The 22352-nt window shown below is 37.2% G+C and overlaps 1 pseudogene; it reads left to right on the top strand.

The window, feature by feature from the left end:
• Positions 1-276: 276 nt before the first annotated feature.
• The window catches only part of LOC100593905, a 30468-nt pseudogene continuing 8392 nt past the window's right edge, over positions 277-22352 (top strand).

The following is a 22352-nucleotide window of genomic DNA, read 5'->3' on the forward strand; positions in this document are numbered from 1 at the left end:
AAGGAAAAATTTTTCCTTTCTGGAGTTGCTGACCTTGGGGACCAATGACAGTGTTGTCTCCCCTAAAGAACTGGACTGATTGGTCTTAAAGGGTATTATAATTGTTTCCTCAAGAAAAGAGAAATTATAGTTGGTTACTGGTATTCTTTTTAGAACAACCTTAAACTGATTCTCTTGAAGGTTACTTTTAGGAGAGGGGCATTATGAAGCTGTATTATCAACAATAACAAGTTGGGAAAATGCAGAGAACCAGTGTAGAAGGTAGAACAAGAAGCTATGGACAAGTTGAGGACAATGTTTGATCCAGGGAGTACTCAGAACACAGGATTGAAACAGAGCAGTGTTGAAGACAAACAATGTAGTACAATTGAAAGAACATTAAACAAAGAACAAAGGGTAAGTTCTCAACCTGGCCCTGCCACTAATTAATTGTGACCTTAGACAAGGAGGAGCACTGAAGTCAAATAAAACATTCCTTTCAGTAAAGTATAGAGCTTGAGGAAGTGCTTAAGGAAGACTGAAATTCTCTGTCCAGGAGGGTAAACTATATTATTAGTAAATACCACAAATTTATCAGTCCATATAATTTCTAATTAGTGTTTCTGTTCTTTAGGGAGGCATGGGTAGAACAAATATATTATATTAACTTATTTTTTAGACTACAGACATGCTTTAATTAAAAAAAATAAAGTAATTATTTAATCCTAAAATGACATTTACAGACAAAAACTACTACGTGATGTCTTGAGATAGGAATCTCATAGACTATATTTTTAAAAATATCTGATTTGTGCATATTTCACAGAACATATTTATTGGGAAAAATGTGGGACCCACCTGTATTTACCAAGCAAAATAGCTACTTTTTTCTGGTAAAGTTGCCAATTGTGAGGCTGAAAATGCAAGTGTTGTTCTGTCAGGAGACAGAAGGATGGGCTACATGATCCCCAATCTACCCTTTCCAAATTTCTTTCTTTTTTGGAATATATAAAAGCATACGTTATTTGTTATTTTCATCAACTTTATAAGATCCAATTTATTTCTATTTAGGTTACTACCAGAAGATGGCTGAGAGAACTTTACACTATTTCTCCCCTTCATGCTGAAATACACTCCCTGAATTTTTACTTGATAATTACAGGAAAGGTGTTTTTTTTTTTTTTTTTTTTTTTTTTTTTTTTTTTCCTTCTTTGCCTTGTGAGAATGTCAATAGCCTGTCTAGCCAGAGTGATGTTAATATTTGGGGACATTTGTCATGTTCCTTTATGAATCAAGGATTAGTCAGATGAGATTAATTAGTGTGTTGATTATTCAGGCCCTTTAACCTCTCTTCTTTTTTCTTCTTCTCTTGGTTATTTCACTACTCATTAACAGGCTTATCAAAGGATAAGCAGGGAGAGGAGGTGGAACTTAGCATTTTCTACCTTTTCCCAGAACTGGTTAAAAGTTTTAAGTGTGGGAGTAAGGAGAGTTGGGAAGAGAGGAAAAGTAAATTATTACCTGAAATAAGATTTTCTTTTTGTTACTCAGGGATCTTCATCATCTCAAGTGCAAAGGAAAGATGAATGTACTGTTGCCTTTACTTTTAAAAACAATGCTTTCATAAGAACAGCATACATTAGTTTATTTACCAAAGCCGAATCACTTAATACTATATAGAAGACAGGACACAAAGCATAGAAACTTCTAAGCCTCACAACTGGCAACTTTACCAGAAAAAGTTACACAGACAACTGAAAGTATCTGTTGTTCACTTAGTAACTCCCATATGAGTAATAATGGAAATGTGATTCCAAAACTCCCACTCTCCTTACATGTCTTTTCCTTCTATAATATTTTTGAAGACTAGGATTGTTTTAAATTAGATCCTCCATTTTTCCCTTAGATTTATTTATTTATTTATTTATTTATTTTAATTTTTTTCTCCATTAGTCTCTAATAGTGTTCTGTCTCTGCCTGATTTTACGCTGGTAACCACACAATCAGATCTCTAGCTTGCTTTGCTGCCCACTCAAAAATTGATCAAAAATTGGGAAGATGGTGTTGTCAATATTCAATCTTAAGTGGAAGAATACAAGTGCTGTCTTCCATACTACTGTGTCCTAAACATGGACATGCTCCTAATTCCTCAAAGCACAGATTAGATTGTAACGTTTAACAAATTGTTCTTTAAGACTTGAAGATAACAGAATATTATCCTAATGAGTACGCAATACAGGGAAACTTCAAACTAGCTATACGTCCATCATATACCAACATTCTTTCCCATCATTCTGGGAAGACTTCAGGAAATCTGTGCGTTGAGAATTGTCAGCCTTCTGCACAGATCTAAAGTTGGAGAACTCTTTCTCATCCCCAGTCTAAGATTCATTCTTCAGTTTCTATCCCCAAATCATTTCCATTTTAGGATTATCCATCCTCTCTCCATAGTAAGTCACCTTTGTCTTTAGTCTCCAACAGTGCACTCACATTAGGGTGCATAGACTGACATAGTTTATTGCCCAAGATCTGAGTTATCCTGTTTGGCATAAAAATTCATTAGACCACAAACACAAACTTAAGGTTAAGTTAAGCATTATTAAGTGCAGATCTATTTTTTATAGGTTGTCCTCTAGCTTGAGGAGAATATGAGATCTTGTAATCTTCAGGGTCTCAATTCCAATCTCCAGATGTTAATTGCTTCTACAAGAACACACACACACGCGCGCGCACACACACAGACAAACACAGACACACAGACAGGCACACACCCCTCCAATAAACAATAATCTCCAGAGGCATTGCCATGTAAATAATTATTTCAAATATTTCTTTCTTTTTTTTTTTTTTTTTTTGAGACGGAGTCTCGCTCTGTCACCCAGGCTGGAGTGCAGTGGCGCGATCTCGGCTCACTGCAAGCTCCGCCTCCCGGGTTCACGCCATTCTCCTGCCTCAGCCTCTCCCAGTAGCTGGGACTACAGGCACCCGCCACCACGCCCAGCTAATTTTTTTGTATTTTTAGTAGAGACAGGGTTTCACCGTGGTCTCGATCTCCTGACCTCGTGATCCGCTTGCCTCGGCCTCCCAAAGTGCTGGGATTACAAGCCTGAGCCACCGCGCCCCGCCTCAAATATTTCTTAGAAGGATACATGGACCTAGAAATGCATTATTTACCATAAAAAAGCCACTATCTCATATGACCATAGAGAGCATAGCAAACTTCTTAATTTCAGAAGAGGAACCTGCTTTGCATTTTCATGATTAGAAAAACACACTATGATGGTTTTAAATCTCAAAGAAAGTTAGTACCCCAAGGGTGAATTCAAGCCTTTCCTCTTTTAAAGCTAAAGCAACTGTGAACCTTCAAAAGTGAAGTTATTTCTAGCTTTCCATATCTCTTTAAAATTCAAAGACTTTTGGGCAAATTTTCTTAAAACTTAAGAAATTTATATTTTTTCTGCTCAGTCTTCTCCATAAAATAATTTCTCCCAAGCATCTATACCATAAATAAGAGCTTAGCACTGAGAGGGTAGTAGACAACCTACTTTCCCCTTCCCATATGTAATGCCCATGCTCTCCTTGATTTAATCAAAATAGAAACACAAGTTAAAAACACTTCGTTATAGCAGCTTTGCTTTTGAGGTGTATATTTGAGTTTATTCCTATTTGGCTTTAAGCTATATATCTGTGTTAACATTTGATCTCTTTCCTACTTTCTAGGCTGTCTTAAGCAATAATATCTTGGTCTCCTTCTTTCTTGGTTTACAGGGCACCAATTTCAGCTTATTTCTGTCCTATTTTCCTCCTCCCTTCTTTCAATATAGTGTCTCCTCTTCCTGTAATCACTTATAGAAGATCACCCCTTTCTGATTCTACTGTGCCTTTTATAATGATGGCATATAATGTTAGTCTGTCTTATTTGATTCTAATTAATATGCCTCCCAAATGTCTCTGGGTGATCTGACTTTTTAAGGAACAGGACTAATTGGAAGAGCCACCATAAATTATATACATTTATATCATTCAATACCATATATAAGTTTGAAACATAAACTAATATCTTCACAAATCACTTAGTACCTAGGGTTGTGAATGAAGGAAAGAATTGATTGCATTTGAATTTTCTCCCTTTTCTCTTCCAAATGCTCTAGAAAAAAATAAAAACACTTGCAGATTTTGTATTTTAGTAAAATAAAGATTATGTTCAAAGAGGCATCTAGATTTTGCAGCAACCTTTAAAAGATTAAATTCTCCTAATGAGCACCTTGGCCTGTGTTGTGGATTGAATTGCATCTTCACAAATTATTGCGCTGAACTCCTAACCACTAGTACCTCAGAAAGTGATCTTATTTAGAAATAGGGTCATTGCAGATACAAATAGATGAGATGAGGTCATACTGGAGTAAGATGGGCCCCAAACTAATATCACTGGTGTACTCGTAAAAAAGAAAAGTTTGGACACAGAAACACAGGGAGAATGTCATGTGGAGGTAAAGGCAGTGATTAGGTGATGCTTCTACACGTCAAGAAACACTAAAATCCCCAGTGAATCACCAGAGGCATGGAACTGATGATTTCACAGCCCTCAGAAGGAACCGACCCTGTTGAGATCTTAATTCCAGATTTCTAGCTTATAGAATTGTGGGACAATAACTATCTGCTGTTTAAGTGACTCAGTATAGGGTACTTCATTATGGCAGCCTGAAAATATGGTTGTCTTTGGCTGCCCATAGAAGAGATGATATGCATGACTAATAGACTCGTTTATGTTAAAGAGAGGAATTACCTCATGCTTCTCAGCAATGCCCCTAAGCCTTATAAACTGCTTTAATTCTTTCTACTCTCTGCTATCAATATGAGCTTTGCAAACATAGGCATTTGATTTATAGGAATAAAGCTTGATTAAAAGGCTGTGTCTTATAAATAATCACATGTACATTGGGCCAATATATAAGACGAAGTTCATTGTTAATTTGGATAACTCTGACTTGGCTTCTTCAGGATAACACAGCACATGGCATGTACTGAAATAGAGGGAATTAGTACTGGGAACTAGTTACAAGAGTTGGGAGAGCTGAAAAGCAAAAAAACAAGTTGGTGAGGAAGTGAAGACCTTTGTTGTAGGAGAAAACATCACCATACACGGGGCTGGAGAACCAAAGGAGGATGTGGTGTTACCGGAGCCCTAGAGTTAGGCCTGCTTGATCACAAGTAGCTAAACGGCAGAGGATCTCCAGGGAAGCTGGGCCCAGGAGCGAAAACCTGTCCCTTGCAGATGCTGCTGCTAGAAGAGGCTGCCTGAGGAAGAGAGAGAAGATGAGCTATACCCTGGCCTCTCATTTCCTTCTGCCTTCCAATCTATTGTCATTGCCTCCTGATGGCTAGACTTATCTGTCAGCCAGCTGACACTGTGGCCTGGGAAATGTAGCCTGCTGTGGAAATGTAAGAAATATGTTTTTTTGGTCCAAAAAGCAAGTAACTGGCATGGCCAGCATTTTTTTTTTTTTTTTGAGACAGAGTCTCGCCATGGCCAGCATTAAGAGATTTTCAGACATGGTGACAGTAATTGTCAATGTTTCAAAAATGATAGCCAAATTTTGCTAAAAGTGAATTAGCATTTACTGAGTGCTTACTGCACGCCCGACACAGCTTGATGTTTTAATATTTGCATACATTATCTCATTTATTCTATACAACAAACCTATGATGCAAGTACTATTAAGCATATTGAATAGAAAAGGATACTAAAGTGCAGAATATCTAAGTAGTTTATGCATTATTATATTTCTAGTGGCTAAGTAGAACCAGGATGTGAAACGTGTTTTGTCTGACTCTAAATCAAAGCCCATACAAACTCTCTCCACCACTACACATCGTAGTTCATTAAACTGTGTACCAGGTTTGGAAGAGAAAGGTAGAGCATGGTAATAGATAGAAGAGGTAAGCGCTTGCTCATGAAAAGTGATAGCCTGCATAGGGAACACAAAAATGGGTCAGACAGTCGAAAGACAAATTTGTGTAAGTGCAAGAAATGCCAGGTAGCAGACTGAGATGGAGACTTAGTACGAATGGGCAAGCATTCTTTAAAAATTAATAAAGTAGGCCAGGTACGGTGGTGCATGCCTATAATCCCAGCACTTTCGGAGGCTGAGGGGGGCAGATCACTTGAGGTCAGGAGTTTGAAACCAGCCTGGCCAACATGGTGAAATCCCATCTCTACTAAAAATCCAAAAAAAAAAAAAAAAAATTAGCCAGGCAAGGTGGCGGACATCTGTAATCTCAGCTACTGGAGAGGCTGAGGCAGGAGAATTTCTTGAACCTGGGAGGCAGAGGTTGCAGTGAGCCAAGATTACACCACTGCACTCCAGCCTGGATGACAAAGCAAGACTCCATCTCAAATAATAATAATAACAATAATAATAATAATAAACTCTATTTCTAGAGCAGTTTTAGGTTCATAGCAACATTGAGTGGAAAATACAGAGTTCCCACATACTCCCTGTTGCCATACATGTACAACCTACCTCCTATCAGCATTCTTCAACAGGGTGGCATACACAATTAATTAACTTACATTGACACATCATTATTACCCAAAGTCTATAGTTTATATTAGGGTTTATTTTTGGTGTTGTTCATTCAGGGAGTTTGGCAAATGTATAATGACATGTATTCACCATTGTAATATCATACAGAAGAGTTTTGCTGTCATAAAAATCCTCTGTGCTCAGCCTATTTATCTCTTTCTCCCTAATCTTTTTACTGTTACTAATCACTAATATTTTTATACCATTTCCATAATTTTGTCTTTCCCAGAATGTGATATAGTTGGAACATATAAAATGTAGCCTTTTCAGGATTGGTTTCTTTCACTTAGTAACATGCGTTTAAGTTTCCTCTATGTTTTTCATGGCTTGATAATTCATTTCTTTTTTAGTACTGAATAATATTCTGGTCTGGATAAATCACAGTTTATTTATCTACTCAACTACTGAAGGACATCTTGGTGGCTTCCAGGTTTTGGCAAGTACAATTAAAGTTTCCATAAACATTGTAGGTGGGTTTTCATGTAGGCATAAGTTTTCAGCTCCTTTGGGTAATAACAAGAAATGAGATTGCTGGATTGTGTGGTAAGGATACATTTAGATTTGTAGGAAACTGCCAAAACTGTCTTTGTTGAACATGGCTCTACCATTTTGCATATATACTAGTAAAGAATGGGAATTCTTTATCTCTGTATCCTAGCCAGCATTTAGTGTGGCCAGTATTCTGAAGTTTCACCATTCTAGTAGTTGTGTAGTGGTATCTCATTGTTTTAATTTGCAAATCCCTAAGGACATATGATGTTGAACATCTTTTCATAAGCTTAATTGGCATCTGTATATCTTCTTTGGTGAGAAGTCTGTTAAGGTCTTTGGCCCATTTTATAATTGGATTGTTCATTTTCTTATTGTTGAGTTTTAAGAGTTCTTTGTATGTTTTGAACAACATTCTGTTATTAGACATTTCTTTTGCAAATGTTTTTTCCTACTCTGGCTTGTTTTCTCATTCTGTTAACACTGTCTTTCACAGAGTAGAAGTTTTAATTTTAGTGAAATCTAGTTTATCAATCCTTTCTTTCATGGATCATGCCTTTGGTGTTGTATCTAAAAAGTAATTTGCCTATGTTTACAATGTCAGGTCCATTAAAAATATAAAAAATTACACAAGGTAGTTTAGGACTTTAAAAAATATTGTCTTCTATGGTTTTATATTTTTGCATTTTATATTTAGGTCTATGAGTCTATGTTCATTTATAATTATTTTTTGTAAAGGATCCAAGGTCTGTGTCTAGATTCTTTTTCTTTTTCTTTTTTGCATGTGGATGTTGGTTTTTCCACCCTATTGCTGAAAAACTGTCTTTGCTCCATTTTATTGCCTTTGTTCCTTTGTCAAAGATCAGTTGACTTTGTTTATATATAGGTCTATTTCTGGGTTCTGTATTCTGTTCTGTTGATTGATTTCTCTATTCTTTCACCCATACCACACTGTCTTAATTACTCTATAGTAAATCTTGAGGTTGGGTAATGTCAGTCCTCTGACTTCGCTATTCTCCTTCAATATTGAATCGGCTATTCTGGGCCTTTTGTTGGTCCATATAAACACTATAATCAGTTTGTTGATATCCACAAAGTAACTTTGTGGGATTTTACTAGGATTGCAATGAATCTATATATCGAGTTGTGAAGGAATGATATGTTGACAATATTAAGCCTTTCTATTCATGAATATGGAATATCTCTCCATTTACCGAGTTCTTTGACATCTTTCATAAAAGTTTTATAGTTTCCCTCATATAGATATTAGACATGTTTTGTTAATTTATATCTAAGTATTTCGTTCTGGGGTGTGATAATGTAAATGGTAGTATGTTTTTAATTTCATATTCCACTTGTTTATTGCTTATATATAGGAAAGTGATTAATTCTTGCTTATTAACCTTTCCTCCTGCAACCTTGCTATAGTAGCCTTGCTATAATCGCTTATTAGTTCCAAAAGGTTTTTTGTTGATTCTTTCATATTTTCTATATAAATGGACATGTTCTCTGTGAACAAAGACAGTTTGATTTCTTCCTTCCCAATCTGCATGCCTTTTATATCCTTTTCTTGTCTTATTGTATTTAACTGGAATTCTAGTATGATATTCAAAAGCAATCATAAGAGGGGACGTTCTTGCTTTGTTCTCGATGTTAGTGGAAAAGCTTCTAGTTTTGAACCATTAAGCATGATGTTAGCTGTAGGTTTTCATAGAAATTCCCTACTAACTTGAGGAAGTTCCCCTCTATCCTAGTTTAATAATTTTTTTAAATCATGAAAAGGTGTTGAATTTTGTCAAATGCTTTTTTGTATCCATTGATATGATCATGTGTTTTTTATTTTCTTTAGTTTATTGTGGTGGTAGGTTATAGTAATTGATTTTTGAATGTTGAACTAGACTTGCATACCTGGTATAAATCCTATTTGGTCATGGTACATAACTCTTTTGTTAGATTGGTGCAAAAGTAATTGCAATTTTTGCCATTTAACAATAATGGCAGGCCGGGCGCAGTGGTTCATGCCAGTAATCCCAGCACTTTGGGATGCCGAGGTCGGTGGATCACCTGCGGTCAGGAGTTTGAGATCAGCCTGGCCAACATGGCTAAACCCCATCTTTACTAAAAATACAAAAATTAGCCGGACGTGGTCGTGGGCACCGCAATCTCAGCTACTTGGGAGGCTGAGGCAGGAGAAATGCTGGAACCCGGGAGGAGGAGGTTGCAGTGAACCTAGATCACGCCATTGCATTCCAGCCTGGGTGACAACAGCGAGACTCCATCTCAAAAACAAACAAACAAACAAACAAACAGAAAAACAATAATGGTGAAAATCGCAATTACCTTTGCGCCAACCTAATAGTACACGATTAAATTTAATTTCCTAATTTTTGTAGAGGATTATTGTTCTATATTCATCAGAAATTTTGATCCATGGTTTTCTTTTCTTGTGATGTTTTTGTCTAGTTTGGGTATTAGAGTAAGTAATATTTGCATCATAGAATGGCTTAGGAAGTACTTCCTCTACTTCTGTCTTCTAAAAGAAATTACAGAGAATTTGTATGATTTTTAAAAAAATAAATATTAGTTAGAGTTCACCAGTAAACCCATCTGGTATTTTTTTTTGTTTTAGAAGGTTATCAATCATTGATTAAATTTCCTTAAAACATATAGTCCTAGTCAGATTGTCTATTTCTTCTTATGTGAGTTTTAGAAGATCTTGTCTTTCAAGGAATTGGCCCATTTCATCTAGGTTATCAAATCGTTGTCATAGAGTCATTCATAACATTTCATTATTATCCTTTTAATGTCCTTGGGAAATGTACTGATATTCCATCTTTCATTTCTGACATTGGTTTATTTGTTCTGTCTTCTTTCTTATATAGCCTGGCTAGAAACTTATCAATTTTACTGGCCTTTTCAAAAAGGATAGCTTTTGGTTTTGTTGATTTTCTCTATTGATTTTCTGTTTTTAAATAATTTCAACTTTTTAGATTCAGAGGGTACATATGCAGGTTTGTTATCTGGATATATGCGAGATATTGAGGTTCAGGGTAAAATTGATTCCATCACCCAGGTACTGAGCATAGTACCCAGTAGGTAACTTTTCAACACTAGACCTCCCTTCTCCTTCCCCTTTCTGGCAGTCTCCAGTGTCTATTGTGGCCATCTCTATGTCCATGAGTACCCAATGTTTGGCTTTCGCTTATAAGTGAGAACATGTGATATTTGGTTTTTCTGTTCCTGTATTAATTTGCTTATGGTAATGGCCTCCACCTACATCAATATTACAGCAAAGAACATGATTGTTATTCTTTTTTATGACTGTGTAGTATTCCATGGTGTATAAAGAAATGGCCACATTTTCTTTATCCATTTTTTTTCTTTTTGTTATTTTATTTTATTTTTACTTTAAGGTCTGGGATACATGTGCAGAACGTGCAGGTTTACTACACAGATATATGTGTGCCATGCTGGTTTGCTGCACCTATCAACCCTTCACATAGGTTTTAAGCCCCACATGCATTAGCTATTTGTCCCGATGCTCTCCCTCCCCTCCCCCACTGACAGGCTGCGGTGTGTATTATTCCCCTCCCTGTGTCCATATTTTCTCATCATTCAATTACCACTTATGAGTGAGAACATGTGTTTGCTTCTCTGTTGCTGTGTTAGTTTGCTGAGGATAATGGCTTCCAGCTCCGTCCATGTCCCTGCAAAGGACATGATCTCATTTCTTTTTATGGCTGCATAGTATTCTATGGTGTATATGTACCACATTTTCTTTATCCAGTCTTTTCATTGATGAGAATTTGGGTTGGTTCCATGTCTTTGCTATTGTAAATAGTGCTGCAATAAACATATGTGTGCATGTATCTTTATAGTAGAATTATTTATATTCCTTGGGGTGTATACGCAGTAATACAATTGCTGGGTCAAATGGTATTTCTGGTTCTAGATCCTTGAGGAATCGCCACACTGTCTTCCACAATGGTTGACCTAGTTTACATTTCCACCAATGGTGTAAAAGAGTTTCTATTTCTCCATGGACTTGCCAGCATGTATTGTTTCTTGACTTTTTAATAATTGCCATTCTGTGAGATGGTATCTTATTGTGGTTTTGATTTGCATTTCTCTAATGATTAGTGATGTTGAGTTTTTTTTCATATGTTTGTTGGCTACATAGATGTCTTCTTTTGATAAGTGTCTGTTCATATCCTTTGACCACTTTTTGATGGGGTTGTTTGTTTATTTTCTTGTAAATTTGCTTAAATTCCTTGTAGATTCTGGATATTAGCCCTTTGTCAGATGCATAGATTGCAAAAATTTTCTCCCATTCTGTAGGTTGCCCATTCACTCTGATGCTAGTTTCTTTTGCTACGTAGAAGCACTTTAGTTTAATTAGATCCCATTTGTCAATTTTGGCTTTTGTTGCAATTGTTTTTGATGTTTTTTGTCATAAAATCTTTGCCCATGCCTGTGTCCCGAATGGTATTGCCTAGGTTTTCTTCTAGGGTTTTCACAGTTTTGGGTTTTACATTTAAGTCTTTAATCCATCTTGAGTTAATTTTTGTATAAGGTGTAAGGAAGGGGTCCAGTTTCTGTTTTCTGCCTATGGCTAGCCAGTTTTCTAAGCACCATTTATTAAATAGGGAATCCTTTCCCCATTGCTTCTTTTCGTTCAGTTTGTCAAAGAACAGATGGTTGTTGATGTTATTTCTGAGGCCTCCGTTCTGTTCCTTCAGGCTATATATCTGTTTTGGTACCAGGACCATGCTGTTTTGGTTACTGTAGCCTTGTAGTATAATTTGAAGTTGGGTAGCAGGATGGTTCCAGCTTTGTCCTTTTTCTTATTATTGTCTTGACTATACTGGCTCTTTTCTGGTTTCATATGAAATTTAAAGCAGTTTTCTAATTCTGTGAAGAATGTCAGTTGTAGTTTGATGGGAATAGCATTGAATCTATAAATTACTTTGGAAAGTATGGCCATTTTCATCATATTGATTCTTCCTATACGTAAGCATGAAATGTTTTTCCATTTGTTTGTGTACTCTCTCATTTGTTTGAGCAGTGATTTGCAGTTCTCCTTGAAGAGGTCCTTCACATCCCTTGCTAGCTGCATTCCTAGGTATTTTGTTATCTCTGTAGCAATGGTGAATGGGAGTTCATTCATGATTTGGCTCTCTGCTTTTTTACTGTTGGTGGATGGCAATGCTTGTGATTTTTGCACATTGATTTTGTATCCTGAGACTTTACTGAAGTTGCTTATTAGCTTAAGGAGTTTTTGGGCTGAGACGATGGGGTTTTCTAAATATAGAATCATGTCATCTGCAAACAGAGATAATTTGACTTCTGATGTGGTTTGGCTGTGTCTCCACCAAAACCTCAACTTGAAATGTATTTCCCAGAGTTCTCACATGTTGTGGGAGGGACCCAGGGAGAGGTAATTGAATCATGGGGGCTGGTCATTCTCGTGCTATTCTTGTGATAGTGAATAAGTCTCACAGGATCTGATGGGCTTATCAGGGGTTTCTGCTTTTGCTTCTTCCTCATTTTTCTCTGCCATATAAGAAGTGTCTTTCATCTCCCACCATGATTCCGAGGCCTCCCCAGCCACGAGGAACTGTAAGTCCAATTAAACTCTTTTCTTTATCAGGAATGTCTTTATCAGAAGCAAGAAAACAAACTAATTACAACTTCCTCTCTTCCTATTTATTTCTTTCTCTTGCCTCATTGGCCTGCCCAGAACTTCTAATACTATGTTGATTAGGAGCGATGGGGGGGCATCCTTGTCTTGTGCCAGTTTTCAAAGGGAATGCTTCTAGCTTTTGCCTATTCAGTATGACATTAGCTGTGGGTTTGTCATAAATAGCTTTTATTATTTTGAGATATTTTTCATCAATACATAGTTTATTGAGAAGTTTTAACATGAAAAGATGTTGAATTATATTGAAGGCCTTTTCTGCATTTATTGAGATAATCATGTGCTTTTGTCACTAGTTCTGTTTATGTGATGGATTACATTTATTGATTTGTGTATTTTGAACCAGCCTTTCATCCCTGGGATAAGGCTGACTTGATCGTGGTGGATAAGCTTTTTGATGTGCTGCTGGATTTGGTTTGCCAGTATTTCCTTGAGGAATTTTTCATTGATGTTCATCAGGGATATTGGCCTGAAGTTTTCTTTTTTTGTTGTGTCTCCGCCAGGTTTTAGTATCAGGATGATGCTGGCCTCATAAAATGAGTTAGGGAGGAGTCCATCCTTTCAATTGTTTGGAATAGTTTCAGAAGGAATGATACCAGCTCGTCTTTGTACCTCTGGTAGAATTCAGCTGTGAATCTGTCTGGTCCTGGGCTTTTTTTTGGTTGGTAGGTCCTTTTTCACTGCCTCAGTTTCAGAACTTGTCATTGGCCTATTCAGGGACTCAACTTTTTTCTAGTTTAGTCTTGGGAGAGTGTATGTATCTAGGAATTTATCAATTTCTTCTAGATTTTCTAGTTTATTTGTGTAGAGGTGTTTATAGCATTCTCTGGTGGTAGTTTGTATTTCTTCAGCGTCAGTGGTGATATCCCTTTATTATTTTTTATTGTGTCTATTTAATTCTTCTCTCTTTTCCTATTTATTAATCTAGCTAGTAGTCTATTTTATTAATTTTTTTCAAAAAACCAAGCTCCTGGATTCATTGATTTTTGAAGGATTTTTTTTATCTCCATCTCCTTCAGTTCTGCTCTCATCTTAGTTATTTCTTGTCTTCCGCTAGCTTTTGGATTTGTTTACTCTTGCTTCTCTAGTTTTTTTAATTGTGATGTGAGGGTGTTGATTTGAGATCTCTCTGGCTTTCTTTTTTATATCTTTTTATTTTATTTTATTTTATTATTATTATACTTTAAGTTTTAGGGTACATGTGCACAATGTGCAGGTTTCTTACATATGTATACATGTGCCATGTTGGTGTGCTGCACCCATTAACTCATCATTTAGCATTAGATATATCTCCTAATGCTATCCCTCCCCCTTCCCCCCACCCCACAACAGTCCCCGGAGTGTGATGTTCCCCTTCCTGAGATCTCTCTAGCTTTCTGATGTGGGCACGTAGTGCTATAAATTTCCCTCTTAACACTGCTTTTGCTGTGTCCCAGAAATTCTGGTGCATTGTCTTTTTGTTCTAATTGGTTTTAAAGAATTTATTGATTTCTGCCTTAATTTCATTATTTACCCAGGAGTCATTGAGGAACAGGTTGTTCAATTTCCAACCTGCTTGTTGGTTGTGTGGTTTTCAGTGAGTTTCTTAATCCTGAGTTCTAATTTGATTGCACTGTGGTCTGACAGACTGTTTGTTATGATTTTAGTTCTTCTGTATTTGAGAAGGAGTGTTTTACTTCCAATTATGTGGCCAATTTTAAAGTGCCATGTGGCACTGAGGAGAATGTATATTCTGTTGTTTTGGGGTGGAGAGTTCTGTAGATACCTATTAGGTCCACTTCTTCCAGAGCTGAGTTCAAGTCCTAAATATCCTTGTTAATTTTCAGTCTCATTGATCTGTCTAATATTGACAGCAGGATGTTAAAGTCTCCCCACTTTTATTATTGTGTGGGAGTCTAAGTCTCATTTACATTTGAGGTTAATTATTTATGTTTCAATTAAATCCTGTCATCATGATGCTAGCTGGTTATTTTGCACAGTAGTTGATGCTGTTTCTTCATAGTGTCATTGGTCTTTATATTTTTGAGTGTTTTGCAGTGTCTGGTACCAGTTTTTCATTTTCTTATTTAGTGCTTTCTTCAGGAGCTCTTGCAAGGCAGGCATGGTGGTGATGAATTTCCTCAGCATTTTCTTGTCTGTAAAGGATTTTATTTCTCCTTTGCTTATGAAGCTTAGTTTGGCTGGATATGAAAATCTGGGTTGAAAATTCTTTTCTTTAAGAATGTTGAATATGGGCCCCCACTCTCTTCTGGCTTTAGTGTTTCTGCTGAGAGATCTGCTGTTAGTCTGATGAGCTTCCCTTTGTAGGTGACTCACCTTTCTCTCTGGCTGCACTTAACATTTTTTCCTTTATTTTGACCTTGGTGAATATGATGATGTGTCTTGTGTTGATCTTCTTGTGGAGTATCTTGGTGGTGTTCTCTGTATTTCCTGAATTTGAATATTGGGCTGTCTTGCTAGGTTGGGGAAGTTCTTCTGGATAATATTCTAAAGTGTGTTTTCGAACTTGGTTCCATTCTCCCTGTCTCCTTCAGGTACTCCAATCAGTTGTAGGTGCAGTCTTTTTTACATAGTCCCATATTTATCGGAGGTTTTGTTTATTGCTTTTCATTCTGTTTTCTCTAATCTTCTCTGCCTGCCTTATATCAGCAGAATAGTCTTCCATCTCCGATATTCTTTCTTCTGCTTGATCAATTTGGCTATTGGCAATTGTGTATGCTTCATGAAGTTCTTATGCTGTGTTTTTCAGCTCCATCAGATCATTTATGTTCCTCTCTAAAGTGGTTATTCTAGTTAACAACTCCTCTAACCTTTTATCAAGGTTATTAGCTTCTTTGCATTGGTTTAGAACATGCTCCTTTACCTCAGCGACGTTTGTTATTACCCACCTTCTGAAGTCTACTTCCATCAATTCGTCCATCTCATCCTCTGTCCTGTTCTGCACCCTTGCCAGAGAAGTGTTGCTATTATTTGGAGGAGAAGAAGCACTCTGGTCTTTTAGGTCTTTGCATTTTTTTCATTGATTCTTTCTCACCTTTGTGAGTTTGTCTAATTTCAATCTTTGAGGCTGCTGACCCTTAAATGAGGTTTTTGTGGGGACTTTTTTTGTTGATACTGTTGCTGCCTTCTGTTTGTTTGTTTTTCTTTCAATAGTCAGGTCTCTCTTCTGTATGACTATTGTGGTTTGCTGAGGGCTCACTTAAAACCCTATTCATATGATTCCCTTCTGCGTCTGGAGATACCATCCGAGGAGGCTGGAGAAGAGCAAAGACAGGTGCCTGCTCCTTCCTCTGGGATCTCTGACCTTGAGGGGCACCAAACTGATGCCAGTAGGGACACTCCTGTATAGGATGTCTGACAACCCCTGTTGATGAGTCTTACCAAGTTGGGGCGGGCACAGAAAGCAGGGACCCATTTAATGAAGCACTTTGGCTGTCTCTTGGTGTAGGGGGTGTGCAGTGCTGAGGGAAAACCCACTTGTTTTGGCTGCCTGGATTCTTCAGAGCTAGCAGAGGAAAGACTAAGTCTGTTGGTCTGTGGAGACTACAGCCACCCCTCCCCGTAGGGGCTCAGGCCCAGAGAGGTCAGAGTTCTGTTCTTGAGCCCCTGGCTGGAGTTGGAAATCCTGCAGGGAGGACCTGCAGCCACAGTGTTGGCTGCTGCCCGTCTCCAAGGAGCTCAAATGGCTTAGACATCACAACCAGAGCAGTGGTGGTGGCTGCCCCTCCCCCCGGGCACTCAGCTGGCTTAGGCTGATTCTACCTGAGTGAGAATCTATGTAGCTTCATGGTTGGGACCCAAGGCCTTGGTGGCATGGGCTTATGAGTGGGATCTACCGATCCATTGGTTGCACCGATCTGTGGAAAAAGCAGTTTCCCAGGCTGGGTAGCACACACACTCACCACCTCCCTTGGCTAGGGGTGGGAGCACCCCTGCCCCTTGTGGCTTTCAGGTGGGCTGCCGCACCACTCTGCTTTTCCTTCTTCTCCGTGGGTTATGCCAGCTGTCTAGTCAGTCCTAATATCAGAACCTGTATATCTTGGTTGCCAGTGCAGGATTCACATACTGCTTTGGATTTTTTCCATGGGAGTCCTCAATCACTGCTGCTTTTAGTCAGCTACCTTGGCTCTGCTCCACTTTATTGATTTTACCATTAATGGGAACCTAGGTTGATTCTATGTCTTTGCAATTGTGAATAATGCCACAATGAACATTTGAGTGCATGTGTCTTTTGGTAGAATAATTTATTTTCTTTTGGGTATTTACCCAGTAATGGGATTTCTGAGTAGAACAGTAGTTCTGTTTTAAGTTCTTTGAGAAACCACCAAACCGCTTTCCACAGTGGCTGAACTCATTTACATTCCCAACAACAATGCATAAGCATTCCCTTTTTTCCTCAGCCTTGCCAGCATCTGTTGTTTTTTGCCTTTTATAATAGCCATTCTGACTGGTGTGAGATGTTCTCTCATTGTGGTTTTGATGTGCACTTCTTTGATGATTAATGATGTTGAGCTTATTTCACATGTTTGTCAGAGTGTCTTCTTTTGAGAAGTGTCTGTTCATGTCTTTTGCCCATTCTTTAATGGGATTATTGTTTTTTTTTCTTATTGAATTGAACTTCCTTATAGAATCTGGATGTTAGACCTTTGTTAGATGTGTAGTTTGTGAATATTTTCTCCCATTCTGTAGGTTGTCTGTTTATTCTGTTGATAGTTTCTTTTGCTGTGCAAAAGCTCCATAGTGTAATAGGTCCCACTTGTTAACTTTTGCTCTTGTTGCAATTGTTTCTGAGGACTTAGTCATAATTCCTTTCACAGGCTCAAGTCCAGAATGATGTTCCTTAGAGTTTCTTCTAGGGTTTTTATAGTTTGAGGTCTTAGATTTAAATATTTAATGCACCTTGAGTTAATTTTTGTAGAAGGTGATAGGTAGGGGTTTAGTTTCATTCTTGTGCATATGAATAGCCAGCTGTTCAAGCACCATTTTAAAAAATGTTTATTTTAAGTATCTGTGCAGGTTTATTATATAAACTTGTGTGAAGGGAGTTAGTTGTACAGATTGTTTGGTCTAGGTGTTAAACCTAGTACTCATTAGTTATTTTTCCTGATCCTCTTCCTCATTCCACCCTCCACCCTCAAGTAACCCTCAGTATCTGTTGTTTCCCTGTATGTGTTCATGTGTTCTCATCATTAGGTCCTGCTTATAAGTAAGAACATGCAATATTTCATTTTCTATTCCTGCATTAGTTTGCTAAAGATAATGGCCTCCAGCTCCATCCATGTTCCTGCAAAGGATATGATCTTGTTCTTTTTCATGGCTGCACAGTATTCCACGGTGTACGTGTACCACATTTTCTTTATCCAGTCTACCATAGTTGGGCATTTAGGTTGACTCCATGTCTTTGCTATTGTGAATAGTGTTGCAGTGAACATATGCATGCATGTGTATAATAGCCATTCTGACTGTTAAGAAGTAAATAATAGATGCTGATGAGATTGTAGAGAAAAAGGAACATTTATACACTGTTGGTGGGAGTGTAAATTAGTTCAACCACTGTGGAAGACGGTGTGGCGATTCCTAAAAAACCTAAAGACAGAAATACTATTCGATCCAGCAATCCCATTCCTGGGTATATATCCAAAGGAATATAAATTATTCTATCATAAAGATACACACACACATATGTTCACTGCATATGTACCTATATAACTATTCACAATAGCAAAGACATAGTATCAACCCAAATACCCATCAATGATAGACTGGATAAAGAAAATGTGGTACATATACACCATGAAACCCTATGTAGCCATAAAAAAGAATGAGATCATATCCTTTGCAGGAACTTGTATAGGGCTGGAGGCCATTATCCTTAGCAAACTAATGCAAGGACAGAAAAGCAAATATCACATGTTCTTATATATAAAGTGGGAGCTAAATTTTGAGAACACATTGATATACAGAAGGGAACAACACACACTGGGGCCTAACAGAGGATGGAGAGGATAAGGAAAAATAACTAATGGATACTAGGTTTAATACCTGGGTGATGAAATAATCTGTATAACACACCCCCATGACACAAGTTTACCTATATAACAAACCTGCAAATCCTGCACATGTACCCCTGAACTTAACATAAAAGTTTAAAAAATAGCCATTTTGACTGGTGCAAGATGGTATCTCACTGCGGTTTCAATTTGCATTTCTCCAATGATCAGTGATACTGAGTTTGTTTCATATGCTTGTTGGCTGCAATTATGTCTTCTTTTGAAAAATGTCTGTTTCACAGACCAATGGAACAGAATAGAGATCTCAGAAATAAGACCACACATCTTCAACCATCTGATCTTCGACAAACCTGATGAAAACAAGCAGTTGGGTAAAGATTCTCTATTTAATAAATGGTGCTGGGTAAACTGGCTAGCCATATGCAGAAAATTGGTACTGGACCCTTTCCTTACACCTTATACAACAATTAACTCAAGACGGATTAAAGACTTAAATGTAAAACCCAAAACTGTAAAAACCCTAGAAGAAAATCTAGGCAATACCATTCAGGACATAGGCATGTGCAAAGATTTTGTGACAAAAATATCAAAAGCAATTGCAACAAAGCAAAAATTGACAAATGGGATATAATTAACCTAAAGAGCTTTTACACAGCAAAAGAAACTATCATTAGAGTGAACAGACAACCTATGGAATGGGAGAAAATTTTTGCAATCTATCCATCTGACAAAAAGCTAATATCTAGAATCTACAAGGAACTTAAATTTACAAGAAAAAAACCACCCCATCAAAAAGTGGGCAAAGGATGTAAACAGACACATCTCAAAAGAAGACATTTATGCATCCCACAAACATGAATAAAAGCTCAACATCACTGATCATTAGAGAACAGCAAATCACAAACACAATGAGATACCATCTCACACCAGTCAGAATGGCAATTATTAGAAAGTCAAGAAATAACAGATGGTGGCGAGGCTGGGAAGAAATAGGAATGCTTTTACATTGTTGGTGGGAGTGTAAATTATTTCAGCCATCGTGGAAGACAGTGTGGCGATTCCTCAAGTATCTAGAACCGGAAATATCATCTGACCCAGCAAATTCCCATTACTGAGTATATACCCAAAGGAATACAAATCATTCTATTATAAAGATATGTGCATACATGTATTTATTGCAGCACTATTCACAATTGCAAAGATATGGAATCAACCCAGATGCCCATCAATGATAGACTGGATAAAGAAAATATGGTACACATACACCATGGAATACTATGCAGCCATAGAAAGGAATGAGTTCATGTCCTTTGCAGGGACATGGATAGAGCTGGAAGCCATTATCCTCAGCAAACTAATACAGGAACAGAAAACCAAACACCATATGTTCTCACTCATAAGTGGGAGCTGAACAATGAGAACACATGGACATGGGGGAAGTGGGGAACAACACACAATGGGGCCTGTTGGGGGGCTAGGGGGATGACAAGCTTCAGGACAAATAGCTAATGCATGTGGGGCTTAAAACCTAGGTGATGGGTTGATAGGTGCAGCATACCACCGTGGCACACATTTACCTATGTAACAAACCTGCACATCCTGCACATGTATCCCAGAAAACTTAAAATAAAATTTTAGAAAAAAAGCACATCAAAAAGAAAAGAAAAGAGAAGAAAACTGTCTGTTCATGCCTTTTGTCCACTTTTAATGGGTTTGTTTGCTTTTCTTGCAGATTTAAGTTTCTTATAGATGCTGGATATTAGACCTTTGTCAGATGCATAGTTTGCAGATATTTTCTCCTATACTGTAGGTTGTCTGTTTACTTGATTGATTATTGCTTTTCCTGTGCAGAAGCTCTTTAATTTAATTATATCCCGTTTGTCAAATTTTGTTTTAGTCGTGATGGCTTTTGGCTTCCTGCCGTGAAATCTTTGCCAGTTCCTATGTCCAAGACGGTATTGCCTAGGTTATCTTCCAGGGTTTTTATAGTTTTGGGTTTTACATTTAAGTTTTTAAATTCATGTTGAGTTAATTTTTGTATATGGTATGAGGAAGGAGTCCACTTTCAATCTTCTGCATATGGCTAACAAGTTATCCGAGCATCATTTATTGAATAAAGAGTCCTTCCCTATTGCTTGTTTTTATCAGGTTTTTCAAAGATCAGATGGTTGTAGGTGTGCAGCCTTATTTCTGGGCTCTCTATTCTGTTGCATTGCTCTATGTGTCTGTTTTTTTGTACCAGTACCATGCTGTTTTGGTTACTGTAGCCCTGTAGTGCAGTATGAATTCAAGTGACATTATGCTTACAGCTTTTCTTTTTTCAGCACCATTTTTTGAATAAGGAGTTCTTTGTCTATTGCTTATTTTTGTTGACTCTGCCAAAGTTCAAACTGTTGTAGGTGTGCAGCTTTATTTCTGGGCTTTCTATCCTGTTTCATTGGTCTATGTATCTGGGCTTTTTTCAAACCAGTATCATGCTGTTTTGTTTACTGTAGCCTTATAATATAGTTTGAAGTCAAGTAGTGTGATTCCTCCAGCTTTGTTCTTTTTGTTTAGGATTGCTTTGGCTCTTTGGGCTCTTTTTTGGTTCCATATGAACTTTAGAATGTGTTTTTTCTAGTTCTGTGAAAAATGACATTGGTAGTTTGATAGGAATAATGTTGAATCTGTAGATTGCTTTGGGCAGGATGGCTACTTTAACAATATTCTTACAATCTATGAGCATGGAATGTTTTTCGATTTGTTCGAGTCATCTACGATTTTTTTCAGGAGTGTTTTGTAGCTCTGCTTGTAGAGAGCTTTCAATTCCTTGATTAGATGTATTCCTAGATATGTGTGTGTGTGTGTGTGTGTGTTTATGTGTGTGTGTCTGTGTGTGTGTCTATTGTAAATGGAACTGCATTCTTGATTTGGATCTGAGCTCAAATGATATTGCTATACAGAAGTGCTATTGATTTTTATACATTGACTTTATTTCCCAAAACTTTACTGAAGTTGTTCATTAACTCAGGAGCCTTTTGGTGGAATCTTCAGGGTTTTCTAGGTATACAATCCTATTATCAGTGAAGAGAGATAGTTTGACTTCTTCTTTTCCTATTTTGGTATCTTTTATTTCTTTCTCTTGCCTAATTGCTCTGGCTAAGACTTCCTGGTTTCCTGTTATCAATTATATGTATTTCTGCTCTAATTTTTATTATTTCTTTTTTATGTTTACTTTGGATTTTATTTGCTCGTTTTCTTTCTAGTTTTTTTGAGGTAGAAGCTTAGCTTGTTGACTTTAGATCTTTCTTCTTTTCTACTATACACATTCAAGGTTATAAATTTCCCTTTAAACATTGCCTTTACTATATCCCACATATTTTAATAAATTGCATATATATTTAGTGAATAATGTTTTAAAATTTCTTTTGAGATTTATTCTTTGATCATGTGTTATTAAGAAGTGTGTTGCTTAGTGTTCAAATACTTTGAGATATTTCAGCTATCATTCATACTGAATTGAGTTCTGTGGTGTTTTTTTTTTTTTTTTTTTTTTTTTGACAGACTCTCGCTCTGTCACCCAGGCTGGAGTGCAGTGGCATGATCTCG

This window comes from Nomascus leucogenys, chromosome 17 (assembly GCF_006542625.1).
Source record: "Nomascus leucogenys isolate Asia chromosome 17, Asia_NLE_v1, whole genome shotgun sequence".
NCBI lineage: Eukaryota > Metazoa > Chordata > Mammalia > Primates > Hylobatidae > Nomascus > Nomascus leucogenys.